The sequence below is a fragment of the Talpa occidentalis genome, unplaced genomic scaffold (assembly GCF_014898055.3).
Source record: "Talpa occidentalis isolate TD23 unplaced genomic scaffold, MPIMG_talOcc4v2.1 talOcc4.13, whole genome shotgun sequence".
In the NCBI taxonomy this organism is placed as follows: Eukaryota; Metazoa; Chordata; class Mammalia; order Eulipotyphla; family Talpidae; genus Talpa; species Talpa occidentalis.
In genome coordinates, this window is record NW_023601322.1 from 19,528,955 (window position 1) to 19,556,384 (window position 27,430).

General features: G+C 41.2%; 1 protein-coding gene across 2 annotated transcripts in view; it reads left to right on the forward strand.

Annotated features, from left to right (window-relative positions):
* ZBTB7C (zinc finger and BTB domain containing 7C) overlaps positions 1 to 27,430 on the forward strand; it is a 332,722-nt gene that overhangs the window by 116,357 nt on the left and 188,935 nt on the right. The gene's annotated exons all lie outside the window — the stretch shown is intronic.

The window sequence follows — 27,430 nt, forward strand, 5'->3', positions numbered from 1 at the left end:
ATGTCTGAGCAAAACTTCAAGTCATTACAAACTTCGTAAATACTTATCATTGCATTTTGCTTGTATAAAATAATTTTTGTTCACACAACACCAATGATAAAGGACTGATCACAAAAATCTGCAAAGAGCTGATGAGATTCAACAAAAGCAAAGAAAATAATCCAGTCAAAAAATGGGCAGAAGAGCTAAAAAGAAACTTCTCTGAAGAGGAAATGCAAATGGCCAACAGGCATATGAAAAAATGTTCAACATCACTTGTAATCCGGGAAATGTAAATCAAAACTACAATGAAATACCATCTTACCCCAGTGAGAATGGCACATATTAAAAAAACTAGCAACAACAAATGTTGGCGAGGTTGTGGAGAAAAAGAAACTCTCCTGCACTGTTGGTGGGAGTGCAAATTGGTCCAACCACTATGGAGAGCTGTGTGGAGATTTCTGGACCTACTAAACATAGAGCTTCCATATGATCCAGCAATTCCACTCCTAGGTATTTACCCACAGATAATTTTAAAGCTTCTAGGTTTTTTGTTGAATTTGTTAACGTATAGGATATTACTAAGGCGCTTGACCCAGCTTGACCCTTATCCTAATGAGAACCAAAGGGAGCCTTTGGCTAACGTGGAGAAAGGGGCCAGAGCTTTGATATTAGCTCAGAGCTCTCTCTAAGTCTCTTCCCCCAACTTTCTAACTAATTGGAGAACAGGCCATCTCTGGGTCATAGAAGTCATCGATTTTGGAGACTGTTATGGAATCTTTGGGACAACAGGTGAATTTTGCTCACCAGCTTTGGATCAGTCTAATGAACTGTTTATGTGAACTAGAGATTTCTAGAGTAGAGGCTCAGGAGGAAATCACCTTAAGAATAAAAGAGTTCCAGAACCATCTACCCATCAAAGTGACTTCTACCTTTCAGTTGTAGGCTTCCTTGTATCAGCTCCTTGGACTCTCCTAAATGACTTTAGATTCTGACTGTACTCATAATCTCATATGTCTCTGACATTTGGTATTTTAACATTCTTTGTAGTGGACTTCATTCTTGAATCAAGATGCTTTGGGTCTGCTCACTCTATATTGGCACACAGTGTGGGAAAGCTCTTGGGTTGGGATCTTTCTAAGCAGCACTTTTTCATATCGACTACTTCATCCCAATTTATAGCATGGTGCCTGACTACATTAATGTCTATATTGATATCCATTTGTGCATCTATAATTACATCTATATCTCTATCCATATCTCTATTTCTATCTATGTCTGTCTTGACAAGGATGTCCTCTCTGGCCAAATTTCAGTCACTCTCCTCTGAGCCCTCTTCTCTACTAGACCTCAGCCTTGGCCTGTTCAACCCAGCTTTAGCAAGGAATCATGCCAAAACAGTATAATCCCCCCACTTTTGATATCTGGTCAAGTTCTTCATTCCCATCCTTAATTACTAAGTCTTTGGCCTGTCTTCAGCAAGAATGTTGTTAAGCTAGTTTGCTATAAATCCCCCTACCCTCTATATCTAATCAAGTTTCTTTCAGTAATTTCTAACCACTGACCCCCTCACTCTGCTCTTTGACTTTAAATCCCCAGCTGTTTAGCTGAATTTGGAGTTGTGCTCAGTTTTATACTGAAATCTCTTTTTCTTAACACAGTAGCTTGAATTTAAATGGGAATTTTTAAATTTCCCATATTAAACCAGTGTCCAGTACAGAATTTTTCTTTTTTCTTTTTTAATATCTTTATCTTCTTGCGAATTGATGAGTAAACGAACAAAGAAGGGTTGGAGCAGTGACTGTAATTGTGAAAAATATCCTATTGATCTTTGAGACTCTGTGCTTGAAACAAATGTGTGACTTGATATTTCCAAGTATTTCACTCAAACCTGCTCCAACCCACACTGCTGCCACTGGCATTTGGTTCCTCTCCTTGCCCAATTCACCTATGGAAAGTATCTGCCAGATGCTGTGCCCAGTTGCTGAATGGCTGACTTGTCTTGAATGCAGGCTGATTGGAGAGTGCTTGCGTCTCCCATATGTGAAAAAGAGACATTTAGAAAGTAGAAATCTGAAAGACCTTTCAACCTGTAAACAACAGAATGATGTGCTTAGAGGAGCCTCTGGAGAGAAGCCAACGTGAGTGGGAGTGTGAAGGAGGACTTATTTTTCTTTTGTTCCTTTGGGCTTGGTTACCATATTGATAAAAATGAAGACCCAGTGCATAAAAATTTTGCTGTCAGAACAAAATGCATTTCAAATTGTGTCAACTCCAGCTGAGAGTGTTGTGCAAGACTATACTTTATTCCTGCTGATCAGTTTTCACTCAACAGAACTGTGGAGGGGTCTTGCTGTCAAGCAGTGAGCACGTACCTTATCTAACACCCGGTGAACTGTTGCCAGGGACTGGCCAGTTGTTAACATTGAAGAGGTGTAGACAAGAAAGGAAAAGGTAACATGTTACTGTCATGTAGTATCTGTGGTGCTGAAGAAAATATCTGATGAGCAATGGATGGGTTTGGCAGAAGGAAATGACCTTGTGTGTTGATCTAAATTGACCTACTTTAAAAATGAATTATATACTAAAAAAACAAGCACCAGCCTGTTCACTGAAGACTCTTTGCAGCAATGAATAATGGAAAATAACCTCAAATTTCTAAATATTTACTAGTAGAGGGATGGCTACACTATGGAATACTATGCAGTCCTTAAATAGAATGAGTTGGAGCCCAGCTCAGTAAAACAGTAGCGCTCAACCATTGTCAATCCAATTCCTCCTTTTGTAACTACGATCATATAACCGTAGTAGAACTAATGAATGCATATTAACCTACCTACACACACCATTAAAAAAAAAAAAAAAACTTCACCCTTATCAAGTTAACTAAAACTTGAGAGAAATGAAAGGAACTTGTAATAAAACCACATGCATGTTGCTAAATCAGTGCTAAGGTGGGACTAGACTGACAGCTATGACAAAGTGGCCAGAAGTTTTCCCCTAAGTGTGGTCATGGAGAGCCATCCTAATGAGGGGAGGAGGGACAGCATTGCTATTATGATAAATTTCTTTGAAAAAGGGTGAATAACTCCTGCCAAAATTATGACAAAACAAAGTACCGTTTCTCTGCAATGCTGGGATGTGAGCAAGTCTTGACTGTGTGGGAGTATATTGCAGTTATTTGGCACCCACGTTTCCAAACATCTAGGGTGTGATAGTATCTTACAAAAGGCCTCAGGCTCCTGACACCTGCTCATTCTGTGGATGAAAAGACCTGTGGCTGAGAGGGTTTGCTGTGTTTAAAGGCCAGAGAGGGACTAGAACCCGAGACGCTTTAAATAATACATATAGTTGCCTCCTGGGTGCTTTCTGCCCTGCAGAGGCTAGATGAAAAGAGACCTGGTCCTGGGATCTGGGAACTTGGATATTAGACCTGCCAGAGAACATGATCCTCTCTGAACATCAACTTTATTTCATTTATTGTTAGTAATAAGTTATTTTTATTTTGAAACAGTCTCAAACTTAAGGAAAAATTATACATTCAAAACCAAGAACTTCCTGCCATCTTGAACCATTTGAAAGTTGTAATTGGGGAAAAGAAAATTCAGTATAGAACTGAGCTCAATTCTGAATATAAGGAATAGTGGGAACTTACAGCCTGGGAGCAGTGAGTGGGTACATAGATGGAAAATTACAAAGGGTAGGGAAATACTTGCTAAATTGACTCAGTAGGATTCTTGCTAAAACTGAAATGTGCAGCCTCGTAAAGACAGGTCAAGGTTCTACACAAGAAGAGGACTCAGAGAGCCTGACTCAGGTTTGGGAAGTAAGGCCACCTCACTGGCCTTACTGGATACCTTGCATTGTGTACCATAGTGACATTTTCAGCTTACATATTCCCTTTCTCACTTGCTCAAGGCAGGTAATGATCTATACTCCCTTTTGACAGATGGAGACTCTGAGGCTCAGAGAAGTTATGTTATTTGATCAGGCCACATACTACATTAGTGGCAGGTCTTGAATAGGGCCCAGATGTCCTCATTCCCATGCAGGGGCTATAATTCAGCTGCCCTTGGCAATGAAGCAGGGCAAGAATAAGCTGAGCAAATTCCAGCCAGGTGGGATTTAGATTCTGAGCACAGCAGATAAGCTCAGCTGAAGAGAAGGATGAGCTGAGAATGAAAATGTGGGCTCCCCAAGTTGAGCTGAATCCTGCCATGTGGCCTACAGGGAGGTGGATGGCCTGAATAACTGGGCGGGAGAGGAGGTGTTTCCCCCACCCCACAAATGTCTCACACTGCCAGGCAAGGGAGGTGGGGCTCACACCGTGCCTCCTTTCAGGAGCTCTGTGCTTATGGGACACGGTTGTAAATTAGACATCCCCATGGTGAATGGGGATTACAGGCATCCTGCAGAGAAATTCTGTCCAGAGGAACATGGCAAGCTTCATCCAGACTTATGCATTTGCATTGGCACTCCCTCTTCTTGCTGCACCCTTTTCTCTGGATCCCAGTCCACTACCCTGTCTTTGTTCCATCTTAGGATCCCAGATGCCTTGTCACAGATTGAGGCACTCTAAGGAAGGATAAACAGGAGGCTGTGGTTCTCAAAATGTGGTCCCAAGACCATCAGCATCAGCACCATCTGGGAGCTCTTTGGAAATGGAAATTCTTGATTCCCACCCCAGATGCCCTGACTCAGAAATTCTGGGGTGGGTCTTAGGAATCTGTGATTTAATGGGCCCTGAAGTTAATCCCAATTCCTGCTCAAGCCTGAGCCCCAGGGGAGAGGGAATAGTCACCTGCCTCTACCAACATCTCAGAAAGAGGCTTTCACTGTTACCCCACCCAGAGGAGCTGCCTCGGCTTTACCAGTCCCTGGGGTTCATATCGTTTCCTTCCCGCAAAGTGCATAGGATCAAGTCAGGACCTCATGGCCATTGGGGATGGTGGGGCACTGTCATTTGGGCAAGAATCTTCTAGAATGCTTACACTGGCCAGTAGGGATTCTTCCACTTAGGAAAGAGGTTAACTGGGAGAAACTTCGGAGGAAAAGGAGAAACTGAATTTTCCTGTCTATTTATGGAAACCGTTGCTCCTGTGTTGGAAAAAACAAAGCAAAACAAAGCAAAAAAACAGATACTGTTTTGCATTTCTGGGTCCAGCAGGGATTCCATAACCCCAGGGAGATGGCAGTCTTGGTGCCAACAGACAGCTCACCCTGAATTCCAGTCCACTCCCGAGACGATGGTGTCCACTGTGCTGCTTTCTCCAGGACCACCAATGCTTCACAGGTCCCCAGACACCAGCATCAAGTTCCTACTGGTCATCACTTAAGTCTTCCCTAGTCTGAGGTGAAGTGTGCAAAAGAAATGTAATTTTATAATGCTAAATATATTCTGTCAAAGGATTGTTCTTCATTTTGAAATTATGTCTTTCCTGCTTTGGAAGAGTTAAAGTGTCATCTGTTTCAGGAAATAATAGTGATGCCAGGTGGTTTATAATGGAGAGAAGGTCGACAGGTAATAAGTGGTTTTTAGTCTTGTAACTCAAGCAAGCCTGGCAATCTTATATCAGAGCTCCCATTTTTATCTTTATTTCGATCAGTTTACTCTGAAACCCTACAAATTCTGGTCCTTGCACAAACCTTCCATTTCCTCTTTAACCAGAGAGGTTAAGTGAGCTGCCTAGGTCACACGGTATGTGTGTGGGTGGGAGGATATAGGGAACTATGGGGGTACCACTAGGACTAGAGTGCAGGTCTCTTCTCTCTCTCCTTACCCCCTCCATTGTCTCTCTCCCAGCCACAGCCTTGCTCACCTCTGGGCTCCCGAGGGGTTTACTCTTAATCCCTGTCCTTCCATCTCCCTGTGCCTGTGGGGGTAAATTGAGATAATCAGTGAAAAGTGCTTTGTCAAGTCCTCTGTGAAGGTAAAGGGTTATAGGCCAAGCCTGTGGGGGAGTGCCTGCCACATGAAGAAGCAGTTAGTCACAGTCCCCTGTGAGCAGACCAGTTGGTGGGGGCTGGCCGGGTTAGGGGAGGGTGATGCCAGGGAGACTGTTGCCATGGTGACTTGGCGGTAGCCCTCCCCAGCTTCCCTAATCCCAACCCCTGCAGCCAGCTTTTCGAAGCAGGGCTTTCCAGCACATGGAAAAGCTGTTTCTCCACCTCTGTGAAATCAGGATTGTGTCTGACAGCTGGACCCCAGCCACTCGGAAGACCCCAGAAGGTCCCTCATCAAGCCGAGCTGGGGGAGTGGGGCTTTGGCGTCCCAGAGCTGGAAGGGGCAAGCCTGGCTGGATCTGTGACACATAGCCAGCTGTGGGAAGTGACACGCGGCGAGTGCTCCTTTCTTTGTTTCTCTCTGATTTATCCCAGTTTTGTTCATAAAGGTGATTTGATTCTGTGGTCATTTTAAACAATGAGCAGCTCAGTCTTATTCACCCCGTGATTACAGCGCAGGCTTTGACTGTAATTGATGTTAGCCAGGCTGGCTAATGTTATATCTTACAAAGATTGGCTCATTAATTGACTGTAGAGATGTCACCCACACACTGGAGCATTAACAATCAACGCCTAGTGCTGATTCAGCAAACAGCAGGGCTACAGATTTCTGTTCATTCCTTTAGGATGAAATCCCAGCGGTGGGACGCCTAGATCCTGGGGCATGCATATCTACATGTGTCTTGATATGTTTTGCTAAATTTGGTACCAGGTCTTGATGCCACTAGTCATTTACGAATGCTCTTATTTCTCCACATCCTAAACATTTGACTTATTAATTCCATGTTTTGGGTGAGCTTGTAGGGGTAACATAGTACCTTATTTGCATTACTTTCCATTTCAGGGGGCTCGTGTGGTTTACTTTGCATATCATTGATGATGCATCTTTTACTGTGTGTTGGTTTATTCTTTGTTTTTCCTCCTATGTATTGTCTACATCCTTTGCTCCTTTTGGCTGATTTATCTTAACAGCTTTATTGTCACCCAGGAGCTCTGTGGACTGAACAGACACAGTTCCAGTGTCTAGAGGGCAGAGAGCCTTCCAGTGCTGCCTGTGCCCACCCTGCAGCGCTCTGCTTTGGAAGTGGAAGGGGCTGAGGAGGGTGGCAGGGGAGGTCATTTCACAGATGCTACAGATCTCAGCTGCATGCATTAAGTCTCTCTTCCTTCATCTGATAAAAGGAAGGGACACTTGGTTGCCTCTGAGTCTGTTTCAGCCCTCTAACCTTCACCCTGGTGACTTGGTGGGCAGGTGTGGAGATGAACATGGCACAATACTGCCCTCTGGGTGCTAGTGATCACGGGTGGATGCATGAACATAGTGCTGCCCACATGAGCTCCCTGCGCGGGGGCCCTGTGTATGGCCCTGATTGCAGGGGTGCTGGGAACCCAGAAAGCAGGGTCCATGAGATAGGGCAGTCCTGGACGTGGAGGTCAGCCCCCAGAATGGCTAGGGTTAAACCAGTTGGAGACAGTATAAGGACTTGCTGGGTAGGGGCACGGTATCCTCCAAGCACTGGGGTGTGAGGGAAGGTGATGAATCGAGCTTCCCATGGGAACTGGGGCAACTGTGGGCCTGGAGGAAGAGTTGGTCAGACCCGCTGGAGGTGATCACGAGTGGGGCACAGACTTGCAGCAGTGGGAGCGTGCAGTGTTGCAGGACGGGGAAGGACTGCCAAGGTGAATACAAGGAGGACAGCTCCTTCCCGGGGACCAGAGGCTTTGGGCCTGTAGGTTCTACATCTGCAGACTGGAGGCTCGGGCACTGTCAGGCTCTGTGAGTGGTCTGGGGTGTGCTCTGTGGCCTTGGTGGGACCAGAGGTTTCCTCCTACAGTCCCATATCCCTAGGAAGGAAAGGCAGTGATGTGCCGCTCCAGGGATTCGTGTCTCCTGTGAGGCTGGTGGCTGTGTGCTAGCAGGCCCCTGTGTATTGGGCATGTCAGGGCGGACAGGGGCCTAGGTAAGTGACTCTGACTCTGTAGTGCTCATCCTAGATAAGAACATTCTATAATGGTGTCATTTTCTTGGCATTTGCACATGCTCTGTATGACCCTTGATTTTATATCCTTCCTGAGGTTCTTTCTGAGGGTTTCCTGTGGGTGGGCTCCTCCTTCTCTGTGAGATGGTAAGCTCTCAGGCACCAGTCAGTAACAGTTTCTTCCCCAGAGTCCCCACATGGCTGCCCATGGGGTGGAGACCTGGTAAGTGTTCAGGGTATACCTTTGACTTCACCCACCTGGGGAGGAACCAGAAACCTAATTTGACAGAAGGAACCATGAGACAGGAGTCAGGGCCACGTCTGGCCCTGACCTCCTCCAGCTGTGGAGCTTCGAGGTGGTCATTTAACCTCCCGAGCTTCAATTTCTTCAACTGGTAATTGAGACTATTGTGAAACGGAAGTGAGTAGATACCAGAGTTTTTTCATGTTCTTTGACATGCTCGTGTGACTCTCCAGGGATGAGAATCCTGACCCTGTAACCAGATACACCCAGAAAGTGCCAGGGATAGAAAAAAAAAATCACCTTTGTTCCCTCTGCAGCATCCTCAGGCCCTCCTGCTTTGTTTTCATTCACTGAACCTAAGATGGCCCCCAGTCCTTGACTTTCTGTCCAGAAAGTCAGGTGCAGGGCACAGACCTTGGTGAAGATTTAGAAGACTCAGGTTTAGAAATTCACATACCCAAATGCCTTTCCATGGCCTCCGAGAGCTTCTTAAGGGATTGTTTGAGGAGACCTGAGGAGTGTGAGCTGAAGCCACCAGGCACTCACCTTCCCAGGAGAGTGGGAGTGAGACCCTGGGCTCTGGATGAGCCGGTGACCATGATGTGAGGACGCCCCGTGAGGCAGGGAGTGGTGCAAAGGAGAGGACTCCAGGCAGACTGCTGGGTGGACGGTGGGGTGTGCATGGGAGGCATCTTCAGATGAGCTCTTACTTTGAAAACATCATCCTAGGAGAAAGAGCTCTCTGAAGCCTGTGACCTAGTGCTGTCTTTCCCACACACTTCTGGCAGCTCTGGGCCCTTATTATACACCACGGCTATAATCATCACCATGATAATAACAAGACTACATTTGTTCAGTCTCTTAACTTGGAAATAAATAAGACAGCTGATCTAGTGTGAGTTCCAACTCCAGTCTCTCTACCCTATCATCACTTAATAATGATTATGGAGCCCCCCCTGGGCAAACTGCGTCCTGCCCAGCACTTGAGATATTAAATCCACCTAGAAGCAGGATATAATAATGCTGACCCCGCAGGGATGTTCCAAGAATTAATTCCTGCAGGCTCTCCATTCCGCTCTTCTCAGACACATTCAATCTTAGGAACCCAAGAGTTGGTGACGTTTATACCATGAATTAAGACATTCCACTGTTGCCCCTGGAAGTCTTCATTACAATCCTGAGTCGATCAATGGCAAAGAGGAATACTATTTATTAGTTAAGTGGATGCTATTGAATTCTTAATTTAAGTGGCTTTTAATTCAGTGTTTTACTTGCTGTCCTTCATTTTGCCCTTGCTCATACAAATTTGCCTACTAAAGCCCTGTGTGAGGCCATGTTACTCCTTTTATCATGATTTTGTTTTTCTGGAGAACAGTTTTCAAGTGGGGGAGAAAGGAAGGTAAGATTCGTAGAGTGGGCAGAGGCAGCCTTCTCTGTGTGTGCTGGGAAGAAGTGGGTGACCAGGAGGGGTGAGTGAATTAACACGGCCTTCTAGAAACAGACCAAAGTCATTTGGCCTTTGCTGATGTTTCTTGCTGTAGTTTTACCAGCTTGAAAGCTTGACTACAGTTCTCCCATCCAAATATGAGTCACAGAGACAGTAAGTGGGAGGCATGGAACAGTTTCCAGCTCAGAAGGAGGCGCCGACTGGCTCCTGTGTGGTGGCTGCTGGGTCTGGCTTTGGTTCCCGGTGATAACGGGTAATAGTCACTCCTTACATACACGGTGGTTTTGAACAGCTCTACTGATGTCTAATTGAAATGCAACATGCTGCACATGTTTAAAGTATACAATCTGATGCTTTGGTATCATCACTATATTAAAAATAATGAATGTATGCTTCTCTCTCAAAATCCTCATTCTCCTTTGCAATTGTACTTTCCAACACCTTCTTGTCCCCAGGGAGCAGGGGAAGCTTGGTGATAGATTAGCTTGCCATCACTACACATTATCTGCATTTTGTAGAATTTTCTACTGATAGAGTCAAGCAGCATTACTCTTTAAAAGAATCTGGTTTCTTTCACTCAACACATTAGTTTTAAGATCAGTTCATTTGTGGCAAATATCAATAGTATATTCATTTTTATTGCTGAGTAAAATCCCATGGAATGGATTCATTAGTTCTTTATCCATTCACTGGGTGTACATTTACTTTAGTTTTTCCAGTTCGTGGCTATTAACAGATGAAGTTGATAATGAACATTTACATGTCAATCTTCATGTAGGCATAAGCTTTCATTTCTCTTGGAGAAAGAGAATAGAATGATTGGATTACATTGTGGGTTTATCTTAACTTTTTAAGAAACTCTGTTTTCTAAAGTGGTTGTACCATTTTTCACTCCCTTCAGCAGAGCTGGGGAGTGCTAGCCACGCCATTTCCTCCCAGCTCCCGGTGTGCTCAGTTCTCCTCCTAGGTTTAGCCACTGCTATTTCCTGTGGTTTCAGTTTGCATTTTCCTTTTAACAGATGATGTTGATCATTTTTCTGTGTGCTAATTTGATATTCACTTATGTTCTTGATCAGTCTGTTCAATATTTCTGCCCATTTTGAGGATGGTTTTTATTTTCTTATTACTGAATTTGGGGGAGTTCTTTATTCCAGACACAAGTTTTTTTTCTATCAGATATAAGATTCAAAAATATTCCTCCCAGTCTGCAACTTGTCTTTTCATTCTCTTAAACATTTTATAAAAACTAGAATTTTAATTTTTGGTAAAATCCAAGTCTTTAATTTTTCCTCCTATGGATAGTGTTTTTGGTGTCATATCAAAGGCATGTTTGCCTAACTCAAGGTCATGAAGATTTTCTCTGATGTTTTTGTCTAAAAACTATTAAGTTTTAGGTTTTATATTTAGGACAGTGACATATTTCTGATAGTGTAGGTCTACTGATGATATTTTACCCACGTTGGCTGTTTATTTTGGTGAGAAATTTGTTTTAATATTTATATTTGTGGCTGTGAAAACAATGTGTCTTTCTTCTCTAGTTGCTTTAAAGATCTTCTCTTTAGTATTTGTTGTGGACAATTTGAATATGATGTGTCTTGGCTTTTTTTTTTTTAATATTTCTTGTGTTTTGGGTTTGTTGACCTTCTTGGATCTGTGGGTTTATAGTTTTTGTTTTTGAATCATGTCTAGTGATTTCCTGGCTATTATATTTTCAATTACTTTTTTTCTCCTTCCTTTGAGGACTCTAGTTACACATATATTAGTCTGCTTGAAGTTATTCCCACAATGCACTGATACGTTATTCTTTTTTATCCTTTTTTTCCTTCTGTGTCTCTAGATAAATTTTATTGCTATATATTCAAGTTCCCTATTTTTTCTGTCCTTTTTTTGTGCAAAATTAATCTTCTGTTAATCCTATTGAATATATTTTTTATCTTAGACACTGTAGTTTTACCACATTTGTGTCTTAACTTTTTGAACTTATGAAAAACAGTTATAATAGCTGTTTCATTGTCCTTTTCTGCAAATTCTAATTTCTATGTTAGTTTTGGGTCTGCTTTGATAAATTGATTTTCCCTCCTCAATATGGGTCACATTTCCCTCTTTCTTTTCATGTCTAGTAATTTTTTATTGGATGCCAGGCATTCAGTTTTATCTTGCTGTGTGTTGGACATTTTTATATTCCTTTAAATATTCTTAAGCTTTGTTCTGGGACTCAAGATATTGGGAATAATTTGATGCTATCAAATCTTCCTTTTAAGATTTGCAAGGTAGGGCTGGGTCCATGTATAGACTAATTATCCGCCGCTATAGTGGCTCACCAATGTCCTGCGGATGGTGAGATTTTCCAGTCAGGCCAGAGGTAGCAGCACTCTTCCTGAACCAGGTGCATTCAGAGAATGTTCCCGCTAATATTTTGAGTGGTTCTTCCCTTGGATGAGTGTTTTCCTCACATGTGTGCACTGACCAGCAGTCTGGTCAATAATTGAGGTGAACTCTCTGCAGATCTCTGGGGTTCACACTCTGCACAATTCTCTCTGGTAATGTGTTCTATGGACTTTAAAAGACTTGGTCTCCCTGGACTTTCAACTCAGGGAGAACCTCACGCTCTGCCTTTTTTTATTTTTTTTTTAAGATTTATTTATTTATTTATTTATTTATATAAGCACTGGGTACAGTCAGAAGTGCGGGAGGGCAGCTCTGCCTTTTTTTGACCTCCACACTATGTGGCTGGATTCTCTCCAAGGAGGGGCATGGGAGCAATTGTAGGAGCTATTGTAGGGCTTACATCTTTTTTTTTTTTTTTTTTTTTTTTGCATAGAAGAACTGGGGTGTAGGCCAGAGATGCAGGGGGTGAGAGGATTCACCAGAGGCAGAGTGGGGAGTAGGACAGGCAGATTTACTGAAATATACTGCTAAGGGGAGCAACAGGCTAGAGAGGAGACGTATGCTGTGCCATATGTGGGTTAGCTCCCTGTGCAGGGATTCAACTCAGGGCTAAGTAGTGACAGCACTGAGACTTAACCCCTCACTCACCAAGGAGGCCCCAGGACCTACATCATTTTTTCTCTCTCCCAGGTATCACTGTCCTTCATTGATGATGCCCAGTGTCTTGAAACTATTATTTCATGTGTTTTGTGCAGGGTTTTGATTATTTCAGACAAGACACTAATCTAATCCTTGTTTCTCCATCTTGCCTGATGCAGGAATTGGTCCTGGGCTTTAATTATTTTAAAAGAACTTTTACATTTTTTAAATCTTATTTTGTCCTGACTATATGCCTGGCATATTAGGGATTTTTAAAAATTCCCACTTTATGAATGAAGAAACTGGGTCCTTGAGAGACCTAAGTAACTTTCCCAATGTCTCAAAGAGTTAGTGGCAAGAGGAGGAATAAAATGTTTTAGATCCCAGTGTACCTGCCATTGTGTTATATTTTCTACACAAGTTGCCCCAACTCATGACACCAGTAAAATGTGCACCATTCAATGAGGAAATGGATTCTCAGGAAGGTAAAGAAATGCTGCCAGGCAAAGGGTCTAAAAAACTGTAACGGTATCAGAACCTCTCTCACCAGTTCTGTGTTTGGCCACTTGTGGCCACAAATGCAAACTAAAGGACCTTTGGTACAGCAAAGAAAAAACCCAACAATTTATTTTAAGCAGTGGGGTAGCAGGAGGGGAGAAGGTCCGGTCACCCGTGGATTGTTCGAGGTGGAGTTGCAGCGACAGGAGCAAGTTGTGGCAGAGGCCTGCTCACCCTACCTGGCAGGGACGAGGGAAGCTGCTTTCTGACAGCAGCTCTGATGGAAATCAGAGAGAGACCGCATGCATTGCTCCCTTGTAGAGGCTCAGAGAATGGTCACTCAGCTCCACCACCGACAGCTTGCTCTCCTGGGACACTGTGGGCAGATTCCAAACCATGGCACTGTGCAGGGGCCTGCCCTCCTGCTTCGTGGGGTCCTGAAATCAGGCAGTGCAGTTTGACCCCTTGTCCACCCTTGGGTGCTTCAACAATTTCCCTACTTTCAATTTTTGTCACCATTTCCATGGCAATGAAAGGCAGATGTTTGAGTGCTGGGGTGCAGCTTCCAAAGACCATTGCTTCCAGTTTCATATGATGTGAGGCCTCTCTCCAGAGTTTGGCAAGAAGGGAGAAAAAGTTTGCATTAGAGCTGGATTTATCTGTTCATCACAGGAAGAAGAGAATCCAAGAGAGGTTGGTGCCAAGCCAAGATCTTGGAATTCAAATGTGTTCTGAGCCTGCTGGCGTGGCCACACAGCTGAAAACACGTTTGACCTATAGTTGAATTCAAAGCCAGTATTCCTTTATGATGCAGTGTCCCAGTCCTTCTGAATGACCATAGATGCTCTTTTTATTTGTTTTTAAAATATGTTTGTTATTTTATTAATTTACTCTTTTAAATAAGTCTTTTTTGGTTTTGCTTAGAAGAACTGGGGGTTAGGCCAGAGATGCAGGTAGTGAGAGGATTCACTAGTGACAGAGCAGAGAACAGAACAGGGAGATTTACTGAAATATACTGCTGAGAGAGCAGCGGGCGAAACAGGAGAGGTCTGCTGTGCCATTTGCAGGTTAGTTCCTTGGCCTGGAAGCAAACTCAGGTTAAGCACTGAGACTTAACCCCTAGGTCACCAGGGAGGCCCTAATTTGCTTTTCTAACAGAATTTTATTGACTAACAGACTTTTATTGACTGTCTTTTTATGTTTCAGTCACAATATTAGGTCTTGGATACAAATATGGTAAAAACAAGTGTGGTTCCCACCTTGCAGGGTCTTCATTATGAAAATTAGAAAAGAATACAATTAAATGCTATGAACTACTTTACATGCTTTAATGGACTTGTTAATTTTTTCTCCAGGCATTTTAAGTTTTTTAAAATTTTTTTATCTCTATTTATTTATATACATTTCACATCATTCTTCATTTTTTACAGTGTTTGCTTTCTCCTCTCAGGTGTAGTCCCCATAAAATTCCCACCACCAATTCATCCGAGCACCAGCGACATAGCCCCCTGTGCTCTTCCCATCCCTGCTTTGAACCCTCCTCCCCCACCCCCACCCCCACAGAATGTCTCTGATTTATAGTTGCAGATTTTTTTTTTTTCAAAATCTTTGGAAATTCTACTTATCTTTTATTTTTATTTTTTAAAAAAGATTTATTCATTTATGCACACAAGAACTAGGGTACAGACCAGAGGTACGGGGCTGAGAGGATTCACCAGAGACAGAGTGGGGAACAGAACAGGCAGACTGACCAAAGTACACTGCTGAGGGGAGCAGCGGGCGAGTCAGGAGAGGTCTTCTGCACCATGTAGGTTGCTGCCTGGCTGAGGATCGAAATCGTGCTGCAGTGGCTGCAGACAGCTTCATAGGTTGCGTCTTAACCCCTTGTGCCACCAGGGAGACCCAGTTGCAGACATTTTAGTTTTAAACATTCATCAAAGTTTTGCCTCAAGCAGGTCACAGGGAAAGAGACATAAACTGGCGAATTCAGATTGTCCCATAGAAAATTTCATAGGAAAACAGAATGATTAAGTTATCACTGTGTGACTAGACTCAAGAAAAAAAGGACTGTTTCCAGATCATTCGATTCTGACTGACAGTCAGCTGAGTGGGTGGGTAACTGACTTCCCAGAAGAGGTCTTAATCTCGTTAAAGTTTATCAGAAAATTACTTAAGCATTTTATCAATTTTTTATCTCATTTCTTCCCAGAAGGAGGTTGGGAATGACATCACATGTAGAGGTTCTGCCCCATACCACTTTGGGACTGTGTTTCTTTATGGGAATGTGTGCTGAGTGGAGTGGAAAAGAGCAGACAGGGGTGAGGCCACGCGGGGCACAGCAGGTGACAACTAGCCCTGTGTGTGTTTAGGGTGAGGCAGGCACAGCTCCCTTTGCTTGGCAGATACCAGCATATTTAATTCTTGCATAGCACCATAAGGGAGGGGTTTTCACTGTCCTCATCTTTTCTTACAGAGGAGGAAATTGAGGTGCAGAGTTGAAGTAGCTTGTTCAAGGTCTCATGACTAGGATGTGGTGGAAAGGCTGGGAAGGTATCACAAGGAAGCTTGGGAAACTTGTTCTCCAGGTAGATGACAAGGAGGAAGACATTCTGGACAAACTGGACTCCCACCCTGTTCTGTCATTATCATTTGAGGTCTGGGCTGATAGATCTCTTTGCCCTCCCATGCAAGATAACCAGGAAATTCGTTTAGGCTTGAGTCTGGCTTAAATGGGTGGTTCACTCAAATCTGCTGAGTTTTCAGAGCTTGTGTTCTAGTTTGAGGGGAGTGGAGACCTCCCTCCCTTTGGAAACTTTCAGAGACACAAGCCATGCGTCAGACTGAGGTAAAAACACATCAACCCTACCATCCAGAAGCAGATGGCAGGAATGGTTATAAGGGTCATTTTCACTCTCACCTGAGTGTTCTGTTTTGTTTTTTGTTGTTGTTGTTGATATATTTCTGCTTCTCTGCCATTAAATGCTACAGCAGAGGGAGTGTTGAGAGTGGTGGTAAAATGGGTACTAGAAGTGTAAATACATGTTAAGATAATAAAGTTTTATTCAGTCATACACAAATTAGTACTTTGAGCACAGAAAGAACCCTCCAGAAGCCAACTTGTTAGAAATTATAGGAGCTTCTGGATGGAAATTTAAAGAGAAGATTTAAAAATCAAAATTTTCTATAATTCACCTATAAAATTCCACTAACTTCAATTTAACTACTATATTATTTTTTATGTATTATTTTCTAAATGTAGATACATGCTGGGTATTTCATCCATGGTCCATACCTACTATTTTGTGTTCTGCTTGTTTTCAATGACCAGTGGATCATAAACATTTTTCATGTTTCTGCATAATTATCATTTTAATGGCCACATAATATTCCATTGTGCCGAGGTACTGTAATTTATTAAACCATTTCCCTTAATGTTGGCCATTTATGTTTTCAGTTTGGAGCTTTTATAGATAACACTGCAGTGAGCATCTTCATGTAAATAGCTTTTTGCTGCTATTGAATTTCCATAGGAATAATTCCTAATAGAGGAATTACTGGTAAAGGACACAGACATCTATATGGCTCTTTCTGTATATTGCTGAATTGCCATCTAAAAATATTGGTTAATACTGTGTCACTGCTCTGGATGCATCTACTAGTTTCATCTCAAGTTTAGTAGAAAACACAACCCCAATTTTTTGCTAATTTGACTGATAAAATCGTACCCCAATTTGCTTTCATTTACATTCCTTTGCTTACTAGTTAAGATTGCAGGTTCTCCATGTGTTTGTTTATATCTTGTGTTGAATTGTCTTGGAATTATCAGTTCATTTATCTATTATGGTCTTGGTGTTTTTCTTATAAATCTAAATGAGCTTCCATAGACTATAATTTTAGTTATATTTCTCCTGTTGCTTCATACAGTCACCCTAGTTTTGGTCCTCTTTTTAATTTTAATTTTCATGATGGAGAAGTCTTATATTATTATGCATGGAAATTGTTAATCTCATTAGTAAGTGGGAGCCACTTACTTTTCCAAAAAAGAAAAAAATAATTTTTCTACAGATCTTTGAGTATTTTATACACCTTTCATTTAATCATTTAGTTAACATGGAGTTAGCTGGTGCTTTTCATGAGCCAGATAGCCTTCTAGGCTGCAAGAATACAAAATTCCCATCTTCTTGGACTTTATACCCTAACAAAAAGAGAGACAATAAGCAAATACGTAACTAATGCCAGGTAGCAAATAAATTTTACAATGCAAAGTAAAGTAGGACAAGGAAAAGATTTGGTGCTCAGCAAAGGGCACTCAGGGTGACAGGAGAGACAGAGAGAACCACTGTCAATAGGCATCATTTAAGTAGAGCTCTGAGTGGAGTGACAGAACAGTAAATGCAAAGGCCTCGGGCTGGGGGGACATACATGATATATTGAGGCAACAAGGAATCTGGTGTTTGCAGTAGAGCAGAAGAGGTAGAGAATCAGGAAAAAGGAGGTTCCCCCAGATAATAAGGGGCCCTCCTAAGGATACTGGGTTTGAGCTCACTGAGTTGGGAGCCACTGGAGTTGGGAGATCATAAGAGAGACATAAGTTGACCTATAGTCAGGATTGCTAGGTATTTTGATATTTGAATCATTTTGGCTGATTTAATTTTCTTATTTAATTTATACATCTTATGTGGCATATATACACAATGGAATATTATTCAGCAATCAAAAAAAGATAAACTCATGCCATTTGCAGCAACATGGATGGAACTAGAAGGAATTATGCTCAGTGAAATAAGCCAGAAGGAAAAAGAATAATATCGGATGGTTTCACTTAGAGCAGGAATACAGGGGAACCCATAAGACATCAGTGTAAAAAATTAATAACAGTACAAAACAAAACAAAGCAAAAACAGACAATTATAAATCAGAGACATTCTGCAGGGGAGGAGGAGGGAGAGGGATCAGAGGGAGGGAGGAGCACAGGGGACTGAGGTGATGGTGCACGGGTGCCTTGGGGAAGGGAAAAAAATATTTCCACATCTTACATCTTCCTTTTCAATATTTACCTTATACTGTCTTTATCTTATTTTCTTAACAAGAACTTTGAAGACAATGTTAAATAATTGTATTTTTATTAATGATTTCAATAACTGATAATAGTAGGCATCATTATATGTTCTGGAATTTAGAGGAATTATCACTAATTTAGTTTAAATATGGATGCGCTGCCTATTAATAAGAGTTCTTATTCTGGTTTTTAAAGTTTTATTAGAGATGATTGTTGAATTCTACAAAGTATCTATCATTTAAGTATGCATTAAAATTATAAGATGCATTCAGCATCTTGATATGATGTGGTATATTAATAGAACCTCTTGTATTTAGCATTTTGATATGATATAGCTTATTAATAGAAGCTCTTGTATGAAGCAATTCTTGCCTCCAGCCCTACATAACCCTACTCGTCATGGTATAATTTTAGTGTATTGAATATATTGCTATTCTTTTAATACTTTTATATATTGCTATTCTTTTAATACTGTCTTATCTGGGTTCATAGTTCATGCCTGGCACCTTCTGTCTCTGACTTGGTCCTGATCCTGAGGGAGTTGAGGAAGCCTTGGGGCAGAGGTGGCTGGTCAGAGGCTGGGGGACTGCAGACCCCCAATAATGGACTCCACACTCGAGCAAAACATGGTGTCTTGTCCTCCCTTTCAATTTTCATTCTGTTTTTATTTTTTAATCAAAATATTTATGTCCATAGTTTAAAGAATCAAATAGTTCAATTATATATCTATATATAATATATATTATAAGGAGGAATACACCTCCTTTCTTTTTTTTTTTTTAATTTATTTATTTGTTTTTGTTTATACATGCACTGGGTACAGTCAGAAGCGTGGGAGGGTGAGAGAATTCACCAGAGCCAGAGCGGGGAGCAGAGCAGGCAGAAGGACCGAAGGACACTGCTGAGGGGAGCAGCGGGCGGCAGGCGAGGTCTGCACGCCATGTGGGACCCTCCTCTGGTGGCCGGGGAGCAGCCGGGGATGGAACCGGTGCTGCAGAGGCTGCGGGCAGCTTCGCAACCCAGCGCTCAACCGCTGAGCCACCGGGGAGGCCCTACACCTCCGTTCTATTTGCAAGAGAAAACCGTATTGTTTTCATATTTTATCTGTTTCACGTTTAAAAATTTTAATTTCGCCATCGTTAAGTAACATGATTATACAACTACTTTATCATTTTTGTATTTTAAACATTATTATTTGTTGATTTTCCACTATGGAAGATGATGATCTAACTCCCCTTTACTCTAGATCCACACCAGAAACACACATTTTCTGTATCTTTATTCTTATATAATAATTATGATTAAATCCATATGTATTTATTTATATTATCATAATATCTCAATTTGGTTTAATTTACATTCCTTTGTTTACTAGTAAAGATAACATAGTGAGTTATGCTGTATACTATATGATTCATTTCTGACACAACTTTTTGTTTCCCCTGGCATTAATAATTATCTTTGGTTTTGTTTGTTTGTTTGGCTAGTGCTCTGTGTATTTGACATTAGTCCAGCCCCAAATCCTTCCTTAATTGGATAAATACCTTTCCAGTCCTTTCAAATACATGAAGCAATCTGTCAATTTCATCTCCTTGTTAAAACCTCTCTGGAGACTTCTGACCTGCTTCATTCTTGTCTGACTGTTCTCTGGTGCACAGCTATCAACATGGGATCCCTTTCCCTCTTTTCTGTTTGGAACTCCTGTTTCCTGGACTCTGTATCTTTCCATTTTCTGGTTTGTTCCTTGTTCTGATGGAACACATCCTCTAGTAGTTTCATGATGAAAGGTGTTTGAGATATTTGCTTCCTTCTTCCCTTCATCCTTATTTAATTTTTTACTCTTAAATACAATATATTTTGTATTTGTACATACAATTTAACACATAGTTATGCTGCAAATACCCAAGTAACTGCCATCCTTGTCAAGAATGTCTAGCAACTTCTCCCTTGAGAGTAGCTATTAACCTTATTTTTATGGTAATAATTTCCTTGCTCTTTTTTTTTTTACCCACTGTGTTTTCATTATTATCATGTCGATTTGCTTCATTCTATACTTAATGAAAATAGAATCATTATGTATTATTCTTTTAGATCTTGTTTTTATTCAACATCATGCTTGTAAGAGTCATCCATTTTGTTGTGTATAGTTGTAACCCATTTTCATTACTGTACCCCACTGTATGACTTTACAAAAACATTTAATAATTTTTTTACTACTTCTACTCTTGATTGAATAATTGGTTATTCCTTGTTTTGAACAAATACAAACTGCTCTAAATCCTTTTAGCATTTAACCATGTGATATAGATCTATCGACATATAGCCAGTGGTGGGATTATCTATCATAGAGCATACCTGTCTTTCTTTTTACTAGATAACACAAAACTGTGTTTTATCAAAGCAGTTATATAAAACTATACCCCCATAAGCAGACAAAACTATATACTAAATTATATTCCCCATTGTTCTACCTTCTTCCCAACACTTGGTATTGTCAGATATTTTAATTTTTGTCTTTCTAGTATGTGTGTGCTATGGTTTAAATTTTCATTTTCCTGATGACTAAGATTGAGCATCTTGCAAAGAGCCCACATTTCTCAGTTCCCTGAGGCTAGAGGTGATTTTATGTGACAACTTTGTAGACTTTCTGAGCTATAAGTTTGTTTATTTCCACAAGTTGCAGATATCTATTTAACAAAGGTTTACCAAGCTCCCTTTATTGAAAAAGTCCTGTTCCAAGTGCAGGAGGGCAGTATCTACTTATGTACTTAAATATCTCTGGAAAGAGTTGATGTTGATTTTATACCAAAGTGTGGATTGACTTAGATTGATTTCTTTCTAGGATCTAGACAAACTTGGACACAGGGAATGAGAATTAGATGGGAAGGTTGAAAATGAAAACCTGGTTCTAAAGAGAGTTAGTAAGCTAGTAGGTAGATATGAAGAAATTATTCAGAATGAAGCACAGAGAAACAAAAAATGAGAAAATATCAGAAAGACTAAGAAATCCTGAAGGCCAAATAAGAAGGTGTAACACATATCTAGTTATCAAATATAGAAGAAGATAATTGTGAGAATAAGAGAAGCAGAATTTAAAGAGAAAAATGACTGAGGGTTTTCCAGAATTGATTAAAAAAAAAAAAAAAGCCCTCTCAGATTAGAGAAATAAAGCGAGTATCAAAAATATAAAAATAAAAGTAAACACACATTTAGAAATTTGAAAGTGAAATTGCATCACATTACTGATAGTGAGAGCTCAAAAATGAGCCAGGGAGGAATGACATATAAAGAGTAGCAAAATTAGAAAAGCAAAAAGTCTGGCATCCAGGAGACATCTTTAAAAACTGAGATGGTAAAAAGTAGCAAACTAGAATTTTATGCCAATATAAACAATCGAGAAAGATTTGGACAAACAAAAATTCAGAGGGTTAGTTCTAGGAAATATTCACCAAAGGAGTTTCTAATATACACATTTAAGAAAGAAGGAAACTCATTACAGAAAGAAAATCTATGATGTATTGAGGAATGGAGAACAGAAACCTTGGTAAACAAATGGGTAAAATAAACAAATTAATTTTATAAAAACACTAACCATACTAATTGATTTAAGGACAAAGAGTGAGCTAGATGTAAAACCTAAATATGTAAGATACAAGGCAAAAAAATATGATGAGCACAAAATATCTTATAGCCCTTTGTTTTGTTTGGAGAGAGTAGTGGTATTAATTTTGGATTTCAAGTTAATTATTTGTGTTAAAAACTCAAAGGTAAGCACTAAAATAATAGAAATGATGTGTGTAGTTCCTAAAAGAAGAGAAAAATATAATTTAAAAATCTCAGTTCATTATAAGGTTGTAAATGAGAGAAAAAATAGGGGGAAAAGATGAGTCAAAAAGCACCATAGGATAGTAGAATAAATGCATATTTATCAGTAATTACTATGAACATTAATAGATTTAACCAACCAGGGCCTCCCTGGTGGTGCAAGGGGTTAAGACGCAGCCTATGAAGCTATCTGCAGCCACTGCAGCACGAGTTTGATCCCTAGCCAGGGAGGTGACCCACATGGTGCAGCAGACCTCTCCTGTCTCACCCACTGCTCCCCTCAGCAGTGTATTTCAGTCGATTTGCCTGTTCTGTTCCCCACTCTGTCTCTGGTAAATCTTCTCACACCTGCACGTCTAGCCTGTATCCCAGTTCTTGTATGCATAAATAAATAAATCTTTAAAAAATAATAAAGAAAGAAAAAATAGATTTAACCTACCAACTAGTAGAGAGGTTGATCAAATTGTATTGACAAAAAAACCCAAAATCACCTTTGTGTAGTTTACAAAATACAAAAGAAATTTGAAAGGCAAAGAATCTATCTATCTATCTATCTATCTATCTATCTATCTATCTATCTCTCTCTCTCTCTCTCTCTCTCTCTCTCTCTCTATCTATCATCTAGAGAGTATGTGTCTATATATATATATATATATATAGTGAGTGTATATATACACATATATACATATATGGAGAGAGTGATAGATGATACACACACACTCACACACGCACACAGAGCAAACACCAGCCAAAATAAAAACAGTGTAGCTATATTAATAGAACAAAAATATAATATTAAAGCAAGAAGAATTATTTGAGCTAAAGAGGTTTACAAAACTTTTCATTTCTCCAGGAAAGTATCAATTCTAAGCTAATATGCACACAATAACTTAGCTTCAGCGTATATAAAACCAAAAAAGAAAACTCAAAGTACAAAGAAAAAAGAACAAGGTCACCCTTATGAAAAATTTAAGCATACTTTTCTCAGAAGTTGATTAAGTAGACTAAAAAATTAATAAGCTAATGGAAGACTTAAAAAAATAAAGCAAAATGCTTAGTCACTATATGTAGAAACCTATGCCCAATATCTGGTAATATGTATCTTTTTCAAACATACATGAAGTTACAAAGTAAGTTTCATAAATCATAAAAAAACAACTTGTGGAAAAAATACAAGTGTGCTGCAATTTGTTTAGCAGCTAAACACTTACTCATACACATACATATATATACTTATACAAGCAGACATATTCCTGGAAGACTAAAAAACTCCTAAGAGCAGTTTCTCCTATAGAAAGAGGATTGAGATTAGAATTGGACAGAGGCCTACTTTTCAATATATGTTTGTTTTCCAATTTTTTCTCCCTTCAATGTGTTTAATGTCTTATTAAAGTTATAAATTAAAAATATATCTAGGCAACTATGAAAGGTAAGACAAAAAAGATATTATAAAATAATTGCTATCATATGATGTACAGTAAGCGCCTATAAACTCAGAGAAAACCAGTGTACTTAGTGGACTAGTGAAATTGCTGAAGATTCAGAAATAAGGGATTCTTGCTATAGCAGTCTTGGGGTTCCGTAGGATTGGGATTGGGAGAGGAAGGAAGGGTACTCTAAGTGCTTAAACCTCTGGAAGCAACTCCACTGAGATTCATGTGTTGTTATCATTGGCCCTGGAGGCTGATACGTGCAGAGGGACTCTGATTAGCAAAGACTGCTATTGGAAGGAGTTGTGTGGAAATAATGACAATGTGGATGGAACAAACCCAAACATACTCAAAGTAAAGGCCAACACCAGGTAGGGAAGTTCTAAGGAATAAGGTAGGGATCTCATAAATAGATTTCTGTATTTTCTCAGTCATTGACCTTTGTCATAAGCAACCTCCCATATGTCTGCAGTCGTTGATATATTTTAGCCAAGTATCTCCCTGTATTGCAGAATCATGATGAACTTTGGTCCTCTCCCAGAAACCATGAAGACCCATTTGAAAACAACATGGCTCCCAGACCATGGTTTTCAAAACTGCTATCAATTTGGATGTGTTGTGGTTGGGTTTCTGAGAACAGATAAGTGTTTCACAAGTGTCCTTAACTGCTAGGAAGTGCTGGGGAAAGCAGGTGGCGTCCAGCCAGCTAGAACAGGGGTGGTAATGTAGGCAGTAAAATAGCACTGGCTGTTTCCAGCTCACTGGTCTTCCCGTTAGAATATCCATGGGGGGAGGGGGTGTTTATTCTCTTTGAATTTGAAATTCCCAGCTGACATTCAAAGGCCTTCACAAATCTGAGTTTGTCTTTCCCATTCAAATCCCTTCCTCTCTGTCAGCACCCCCCATGATATGTACCCTGTCACACCCTCTCTCCTACAGCCTTGCTTGTTTTCATTATTTTACCATTGTTTATGACCTCGATACCCAGCACACTCAACTTGAGGTTTGTTGTGGTGGAGGTAAATATTGCATTTACCTGCTGTCAATTAATTTTATATCTTTAATGGAGTACTGGGATAAGACTTATAAGAGATATTTGCATATGAAATTGATAAGAACAATAACTGGTTTGTGACTGAGAGAAAGCATGGTGGAATGGGAAGTCCACTGAATTAAATAGGAGATAGGAGACATGAAATTTAGTTTCAATTTAGCCATTGACTTACTGTGTGTTTCTTTTGATAGCTGCAAAACTAATTACCCCAAAACTTCATGACCTGAAGCAAGAAACCGTTTTATTATATCTTATGATTTTGTGGGTCAAGGATTTGGACAAATTGCCACTGGATGTTTTTTTTTCTGCTCCATGTGACATTGACTGAGGTCATATGGTGGTATTCGGCTGGCAGACAGATTGGTCTAGAAGGTCCAAGATGATTTCATTCCTACGTCTGGCATCTTGGCTGGTGTATTAGTTTCCTAAATCTGCTGTAACAAAATATCACAAACTGGGTGGCTTAAAACAGCAAAAATTTATAGTTCTGGAGGATAGAATCTTGAAGTCAAGGTGTTGGCAGGGCCATGCTCTGTCTGACAGTCCCAGGGAAGAATCCTTACCTGCTTCTTCTAGCTTCTGGAATTGTCAGCAACCGTTGGCTTTCCTTGGCTTGTGGCTGCATCAATCCAATCTCTGCCTCCATGTTCACATAGCCCTTCCCTGTGTGTCAGTGTCCTGTGGCCAGATTTTCTTCTTATGAGGATGCCAGTCATATTGGATTTTCAGGCCCACCCTAATCCAGTATGACCTCAAATAAGGTCATCTGCAATGGCCTTATTTCCAAATGCAAGTTTCAAGTACATGTGCATTGGGGGGCGTGGGGATCTTATTCAACTCAGTACAGAAGAGTTGACTGGAAGGCTGGTCCAGCTCCAGCCCAGTTTCTCCTGGTAACTGTATTTGTAGGTATTATTCTGGACTCTCAGGAGAGTGTCCCAGGAAACCCATGGAGAAGCTGTAAGACTGTTATGATTTGTGCTTGATAGTCATAGAATGTCTTTGTTTCTGCATTCTCTGGTTGATGGAGTCACAAGCTAGTTCATATTCAAGGGACGAGAATTAAATGCTACCGCTTGACACAGATGTGTCAAAGAATTTGTGGTCATCTCTAGCCTGCCATTCGTTACAGGTGATTTTTATGGGGCCCCCTGTTTCATGTACCATGGTAGACATTTTTATACTTTTACCTCATTTAACCTTTCTAACCATCCCATATTATCTTATGTTCACTCTGCATGGTGAGAAAGGCAAGGCACAGGGGGATTAAGTAACTTGTTCAAAGCCATAGAGCCAGTAAATTATGGTGGCAGGATTTGCACTCAAGGCAATCTCATTCTGTTGTAATGTCCTTCCAGGACACCACACTGGAAAGAAAAAAGAGTCCTCTTTGTTGGCACTAGAAATCTAGAACTGCTCCAGAAATCCTGGGACCACATCAATGTGGGCCTTCTGGGTCCTCGCCATCATGGGTGGTCAGGGCTTGTATTAACCACAACAGCCGTAAGATTTCCCTGGGCCCAGACCCCCACCAGAGCACAGCTTGACTGCTAAGCCCTCCTTTCCCTTCCTGTAGTCTTGGACATTACCAGCTATGCCGACCTGCACAGGGGAACTGGCTGCTGCCCCAGAGGAGGGACTGGACCCTGAACTTCCTCTGATGAGTGTCCTGCATGTCAGTCTCCCTGTTTACTGCCGCCCCCCCACCAGCAGCCTCCTTGAATTCTTCTATGCCCTGAGCCAGATGAGGTCACTTTACAAGCAGGCCAGTAGGGTGGGCACACCCTCCTGTGGCGAGGGGCTGTGCCTACTCCTTGGAGCATCTGTAGTGGCCCAGCTCCACCCTCTGGCAGCTCACTTCCCTGCACTGGCTGTGATGATGTTCCCACCACCCCCATGCTCATCCTTTCAGTGATCTGTGCCTTTTAATTCCCTTCAACAAACCCATCCTGAATCCCTGTCATGGCAAACATCTGTCCAGCCCACAGGGGCAGCACAACTGCCATAGCATGGGGAAGCTGGGAAAAAAACTTTAAAGCATCATCTTTGTTTACTGACTTAATTTAAAGGGGAAACTGAGGACAAGAGAGGGGAGGGGGTCCACAGAGATTGTCAGGGTCAGAGAGCCAGGGTTGCTTCCCAGACGCTTTGGCTCCTACCTCTTGCAGCCTTCCAGAAGCATCTCTATGAGGAGTCAGCTGAGGGCCCTGACTAGGGGCCAACTGAGAGCTGTGTGGTGCAGGGTGTCAGGATGGAGCTCAGGTCTTCTAGGGGAGAGTTAGTTATTTGATGAATCTTAAGAAGGAATGTTGATTCCTGCACTTAGTTTCTCTTTATTGCTAATCTGCACAAAGAAACGGTAATGATTTTAATTATAGGGTTGGGTTAATATATCATGTAAATGATTTTATTTAGAAAATGCAAACTAATCCCCTTTTGCAGAAAGATTGTCTGCGGGTCCTCCCACCTGCTTGCCTGGCTGGGCTGGAGGGAGGGAGCTGGGGGTGGTCACCTCCCAGGCATCTCCCTGCCTCCTCTGCCAGGAGGCAGAGGCAGCCAGACTCGCAGCCTCCACCATGTGAAGGTTGAAAGGGAAGGCTGGCTGGCTCTGGGCCCCTGGGCCCATCCTCAGGGCCCCTAACCTGGGTTACTCTTTGGATCGAAGGCCTATGAGGGAGTCTTTGAAGACTGCCTGGCCCCCCTAAGACTTGCCCCATTTCTTCCTGTGGACTCTTTGACAATTCCCGCCAACAGAGCTGATTATTCCTCAATTTGTTCCAACCTGAAAATAAAGACAGATAAAGTGAAAATATTCCGGGAACAATGCCAAGCCAAAGGCATTAAATTATTAAGCGATCTCTATCTGAGTAATGGATTTATGCCCT